Source organism: Aythya ferina (genome assembly GCF_964211825.1).
Source record: "Aythya ferina genome assembly, contig: HAP1_SCAFFOLD_137, whole genome shotgun sequence".
NCBI lineage: Eukaryota > Metazoa > Chordata > Aves > Anseriformes > Anatidae > Aythya > Aythya ferina.
Window position 1 is genome coordinate 222072 of NW_028181388.1, and position 6316 is coordinate 228387.

General features: G+C 44.5%; 1 pseudogene across 1 annotated transcript; it reads right to left on the reverse strand.

Moving 5' to 3' along the window:
- Positions 1-2823: 2823 nt before the first annotated feature.
- LOC311428771 (E3 ubiquitin-protein ligase RNF114-like) lies at positions 2824-3930 on the reverse strand (annotated as a pseudogene). Its single transcript has 2 exons — positions 3301-3930; positions 2824-3086 (listed from the first exon to the last, which is right to left on the reverse strand). The product of its transcript is annotated as an E3 ubiquitin-protein ligase RNF114-like (transcript).
- Positions 3931-6316: the final 2386 nt, after the last annotated feature.

The window sequence follows — 6316 nt, forward strand, 5'->3', positions numbered from 1 at the left end:
AAGAATTTTCATAGTGTCTAGCCAAGTATTATACAGCTCCTTACTTCAGCAGGGAGCTTTCGCAACTCCCGCTCCTCAAACGGAACTCCTTGTTTTTGTAATACAAAAGACAATGAACAAACATTTATTGTGTATTACATAAGCTGTCAGCTTCTAAGAAGGCAGGAGAAGAAGGAGGGTTGTAGAGGGTGGCCAAAGGCAGGAGGGAGGAGAGGAAGGAGCTCTGGCCTCCCTCCAGCCCCGTGCTTGCTCCCTTGGCACAACCTCCCTGGGGGTGTCCGGGGGCTGGGCTGCCATGCTGGTCCTGACGCTGAGCAGGGTGCTCTTGCTGGCCCCCCCGCTCCCTAGCCCCAGCCCTGCTCCCCCTGACGGGGGCCCTCGCTCACCATTCAACAGCGGCCCATGGTGTTCAGTGGGAGCTGTGTTCTCCTGACGAGCCTCGGGCTCCACCCAGGCCAGCATGGGGCTACTGGGTGGTCGTCTCTCCCCCATCCTGCGGGCTGAGGGTAGAGAATTAAGTAAACAGGTACAACTTTGGGAATGAAAGGTTTGGTTATAGAACTAACTACTTGGTGGTATCATCCTGACCATATATATCCAGTACCAGATTTGCCCTCCATGGAACAAGGCAGTGTCTCCACATATCACTCTTTTGTTCAAGTTGTCATTTTTTTTTTCCCTATAAAGTTGGACTTTGCCATGGTAGCACTAATGTTGAATTTAAGTTCTCACCTCTGTATTTAGCAATTTGAAGAGAAACTCTCTGTCAAAGCGTCCTGGTCTTCGTAAAGCAGGATCTATAGAATCCAGTCTGTTGGTAGCTCCGATTACCACAATCTCCCCTCTGTTATCTATGCTGTCCATAAGCGTCAGAAGAGTTGAAACAATGGAACTAATAGAAAAATATAGGTTTTACTTACCGGTTCAGTAAATTTTGTTCCATTCCACATGACTTTCTTCCATGAGTAGTCATAATGGACAAGCTTTTTAAGGACAAGACTCATTTTAAGACATAAAAAATAGGTAAGTTAACACAGACCACTTGCTGATATCAGGCTTAGTAAATTGGTTTCAACTATCGTTTAGAATCACCTGTTTTGGCATTGAGTTACAAGTTTTCAGGATAAATTAACGTGTTCACAGTAAATTAAACAGGTCATCATCCTTTTTTTTTTTTTTTTTTTCATTTTCCAAAGATCAAGCAGATTTTATGTAGGTGCAAAACTGTAATACCTATGAATGTCAGAATTGCATGGAAGTGCACTTAGAACAGTTGCAGAAATCTAGACTCAGGCCAATCTTTATCACAAAACTTTGTCATAGCCAGAACCTAGAAATCCCTACCCAACCACTAGCACATTGTAATCTCTTCACAGACCAAGCATTAGGAATCACCAACCCCATAACACAGTACTTTTCCCACACTGATGTATTTTTTCCCTAAGACTAAGATTGCAGTCACCAAGCAGATACCTCAGTGAGAATCTATACCAGCCTTACCACATTAGGGAAAGCACACCAAGACCAAGTTAAATATATTAGAAGCCACAAACTTGCTGGACACAAAGTTTAATCAAGATGTTTTAGCTGGGGTGCGTTTCATTTCTTAGGGGTAAGGTTATGCTGCAGTCTGCAGAGTGTGAAGTTTATTGGTCAAATAAATTGATTAGTACTCAGTTCTGTGGTGATGCAGGTCCACTGCTCCAATCAGGCATGCCAAGTTCAATGAGACCAGACATCTCAGCACTACTACTCCAATTTCCAAGCTCTGTTCGGGTCTCTGAGACTGCTTGATCTCAGCATATTGACCGTGCAATTAGTGTTAAACTAAAAATGAAACTCTACAATGAAAGTGTATAACTGAGTATCAAGTATCCATTGTCTATGAATTCAAACTTGTTTATATTTTACATTTTCTTTGAAAGCTAAACCTCCATCCTGTATGTATATGGAAAACAATCTAAGTACAGCTTCAGCTACCTTAGCGACGTTTAAGTAAAAACAGGAATTCAAAATACTTGTTAGAATCTGCAATGCAGAAGGCAGTGCTGTGCAAGTGCTACGGGTTATAAGTTTTGCTACCAGCTTGCCTCGAGGGATGGAACAACTAGGAATATATATATGAAATTTTTAGTTGACATAAGATACGGATATTGAAAAAGCTTCTGAATTCCCCTACAAGCATAAGGCTTAAGATTCCTAGAAAACCGATTTTTTAAACACCAATTTAATAAGGCCAACAAATGATTAATATTTGCTATAACAGTTGAAAGTTATGCATTTTAGCTAACACCAAAGTTCTGTTTTCCAGGCAGGCTAGAAATTATGGTCAAAGTATGGAACAAAATCGTAATCAGGTATAGAACTAAAGTGTTTTGAACTAGTTTCTTACTCAGCTTCAAACATTTTTGCTAAGGAATGTTGCAGTTTGAAGACATACTGGAGACATGTTTTCCATATAATTGAGAGGCTGCCTGTGAGAATTCACACACTGGTAAACATCATGAAATCACAGGCATCATAGGCCAGCTGAAACAGGAACTAATCTGGTGAGTTAGCACCTAGGGGTCTCACTAAAGGAAAAGAGCCACAAAGACACCTCTCATACTATCATTTACGAAATGTAAACAAGATCAGGGGAAGAAGAGGTTTACCAGCTAGTTCATGCCAGTCAATTTGGAGTATTTCTGGCTTTAGTCAAACTAGCACAACTGGCAGAAAGCAATCAGAAAACAGGCAGATGTGAAGGAAAACAGAACTGTCTCCTCCACACTGACCTATAAATAAGCTTTGTGTGAAACAAAAAAGAAAATTAGCCTTACGTGGTTGAACAACATAGTCATATTAATAAAAAACAAGAATGATACCAAAAGATCAAATGGGGATTCAAAACTAAGATTAAAGTCTTCCATATTTCTGAATGCCTGAGTTCATCTTGGCATGGACAGGGAGAAGTGCAAGAATGCTGGCCATTTCCCTCTCATGGAAGCTTGGTTTGACAATTAGTCTTCTTTTTTATTTTATTTATCCCGCAAAGAACGCATCAAAACCTGTGCCATCATATCATCTTCATCAGCATCATAATCCTATGAACGAAGGGTACAGAAATTCTTTTACTGCCAGGGCCATATTGGTTAACACAACACAAAACCAGCTGTCTCCTCCTCTGACTTAACAGTAATTCAACTTCTCGCATTATACCATCTGCAAGGACTACATTTTACAGTAGTGGCTACATAAAAAAAGCTGGGTTTTAAGAGTCATCAGGCTCACGTATTCCAAGGATGAAGAAACACGTACCACAAAAGTATCGTATGAAAACCGGTGTCGTCTCTGAAGGTGTTCCATGAAGTTAGCACTCCTGTAATTTGGATCTCCCCACGGCATCGAGGCACAAATTGGGCAAACCACTTGTTTTGCATCCATGCTGTGCAATGTTTTTCAGTGCTCAACTAGTCCTTCTTGATCAAAGCTTTTCTTGCTGCAATATGGACAAGGAAAGGTGAAGCGATTGGGGAAGTTCCTGGTGTTGTGGAGTGGTTCTTTAGTCACAGCTTTCACACCTTCCATGATATAGTTCTGGTACTTTGAACAAGAAGCTGCGTGGCTGCGCATCTTTGAGAGAAACATCTTTTTGTTGCAGCCGTTACAAGTGGTTTCTGTCGCTTCGAACTGCTTTTCCAAGTCCAGAGCCCTGCTGCCAGGCGCCAGGGTGCTGCGGCAGACACCACAGACTGGCTTTTTGAGCTTGAGGCACTCCTGCAGGCATGGTGTGCAAAACACGTGTCCGCAGGGGACGCACATGGGGCTGTCGAACACCTCGAGGCACACGGGGCAGGTGAGGCGCGCCAGCGGGTCGGGCCGCTCGAGGCCGCGGGTGGAGGGTGCGCAGGATGCCGAGGATCCGCCACCGCCCCCTGCCACCGCCATCTCGCCGGCGGCCGCCGCACAGCCACACCCCTGGCGCACGCTTCGTTGGGTTAGAAACTGGCTGGATAGCCGGGCCCAAAGAGTCGTGGTAAATGGAGTCAAGTCCAGTTGGAGGCCAGTCACTAGTGGCGTCCCCCAGGGCTCAGTGCTGGGGCCGGTCCTCTTTAATATCTTCATCGATGATCTGGATGAGGGCATTGAGTGCACCCTCAGTAAGTTTGCAGATGACACCAAGTTAGGTGCGTGTGTCGATCTGCTCGAGGGTAGGAAAGCTCTGCAGGAGGATCTGGATAGGCTGCACCGATGGGCTGAGGCCAACTGCATGAAGTTCAACAAGGCCAAGTGCCGGGTCCTGCACCTGGGGCGCAATAACCCCAAGCAGAGCTACAGGCTGGGAGATGAGTGGTTGGAGAGCTGCCTGGCAGAGAAGGACCTGGGAGTGATGGTGGATAGTCGGCTGAATATGAGCCAGCGGTGTGCTCAGGTGGCCAAGAAGGCCAACAGCATCCTGGCTTGTATCAGAAACAGTGTGACCAGCAGGGCTAGGGAGGTGATCGTCCCCCTGGACTCGGCTCTGGTGACACCGCACCTCGAGTACTGTGTTCAGTTTTGGGCTCCTCGCTACAAGAAGGACATCGAGGGACTTGAGCGGGTCCAGAGAAGGGCGACGAAGCTGGTGAAGGGCCTGGAGAACAAGTCCTACGAGGAGTGGCTGAAGGAGCTGGGCTTGTTCAGCCTGGAGAAGAGGAGGCTCAGGGGCGACCTTATTGCTCTCTACAGATACCTTAAAGGAGGCTGTAGTGAGGTGGGGGTTGGCCTGTTCTCCCACGTGACTGGTGACAGGACGAGGGGGAATGGGCTTAAGTTGCGCCAGGGGAGTTTTAGGTTAGATGTTAGGAAGAGCTTCTTTACTGAAAGGGTTGTTAGACACTGGAACAGGCTGCCCAGGGAGGTGGTGGAGTCACCATCCCTGGAAGTCTTTAAAAGACGTTTAGATGTAGAGCTTAGGGATATGGTTTAGTGGGGACTGTTAGCGTTAGGTCAGAGGTTGGACTCGATGATCTTGAGGTCTCTTCCAACCTAGAAATTCTGTGATTCTGTGATTCTGTGAATGTGGTCTTGTTTACTGGAGTGCACAGGAGAGAGACCATCTATCTCGTCAAAGAAAATAGTTGAAGATCGCATCTGATAGGCCTAGCACAAAAACACAGAGTAAAACAGCATTATTTAAAGGAAAAATGCACAAAAACATCATGGTTGGAATGTCATCTAAACTAGATCTTTCATTTTAGCCTCTGGGACCTCTACTGATAGAGCTACTGGAGTATCTGGCATGACTAACAGAAGACAGTCTGTGTCAACCCACTGTATCCGGCTGACAGGAAGCAAATCGTTCCAGTAGTTCTTACAGCTGACATTCACAGCAGAAACACTGGCATTTCCATTTCAGTGGGAAAAAAAAACCTAACAAAATACAAAAAAAAGAGCAAGTTCTACTTAAAAACGTTGACCACAAAAAATAATGGTTTCAACTCTGACAGAATACACTGTGCATTTCAACCTTACCTGTTCAAATAACACACGAAGTTGGCATTCTGATTCCCCCATGTATTTTCTCATGCAGTCCCAAGCATTTCTCATAAAAAATGATATTTTCCTGTCACTTTGACTATATTCACTGGCAAGTGCACGAGCAACTAGTGTTTTCCCTGTTCCTGGGGGGCCATAAAATAGACAGCCTCTGCAATAAAAAAGATCCAGATAGGAAAAAAAACATCATGATGAGTACCTCCTACAACCATCGTCTCTAGAACAAACTCATCTTTTCTAACCAAAACACGTCATATACAAGACAGCAGTAATAGCTGAAGTGTGGGTAGAGGCAGAACAGATAGAAGTTCTGCGTTTTTACAACGTTTCACAAGAAAATTCATTTTTTTCACCCAAAGAAATGAATAAGGGGGTAACTCAAACGTATAAAACCTTCAAAAGAGAGCATACTGTCCCAGAAGGACACTTCCAAAACTGCTGACAAACAGGGTGATTACAGCAAACCGGAGCCAAACGGGCAAACTTCAGCACAGAATCTGAGAATGGGCTGAATGGTGAATCACCAGTTCATTCTGCAGCAATAAACTGCATATTCTTGCTTTCACAATATGCAGAATCTGTTAGTAAAGCATTTAATGCTCCTTTCAAAAGCATTAAGTTACTGGGTTTGGTCTCTCAGACCATCTATTGCTGATGGCAAGTGAGGAAGCCTAAAGCCGGAAGGAAAAGCGATGCCTTAGCACTCAGAGGAAAAAAAAAAAAAAAGAAAGCAAAAGTAGGCAGGAAAAACAACTGGGCTTCCAGGCAACATATTACAATTGGCTTCCACTAGATA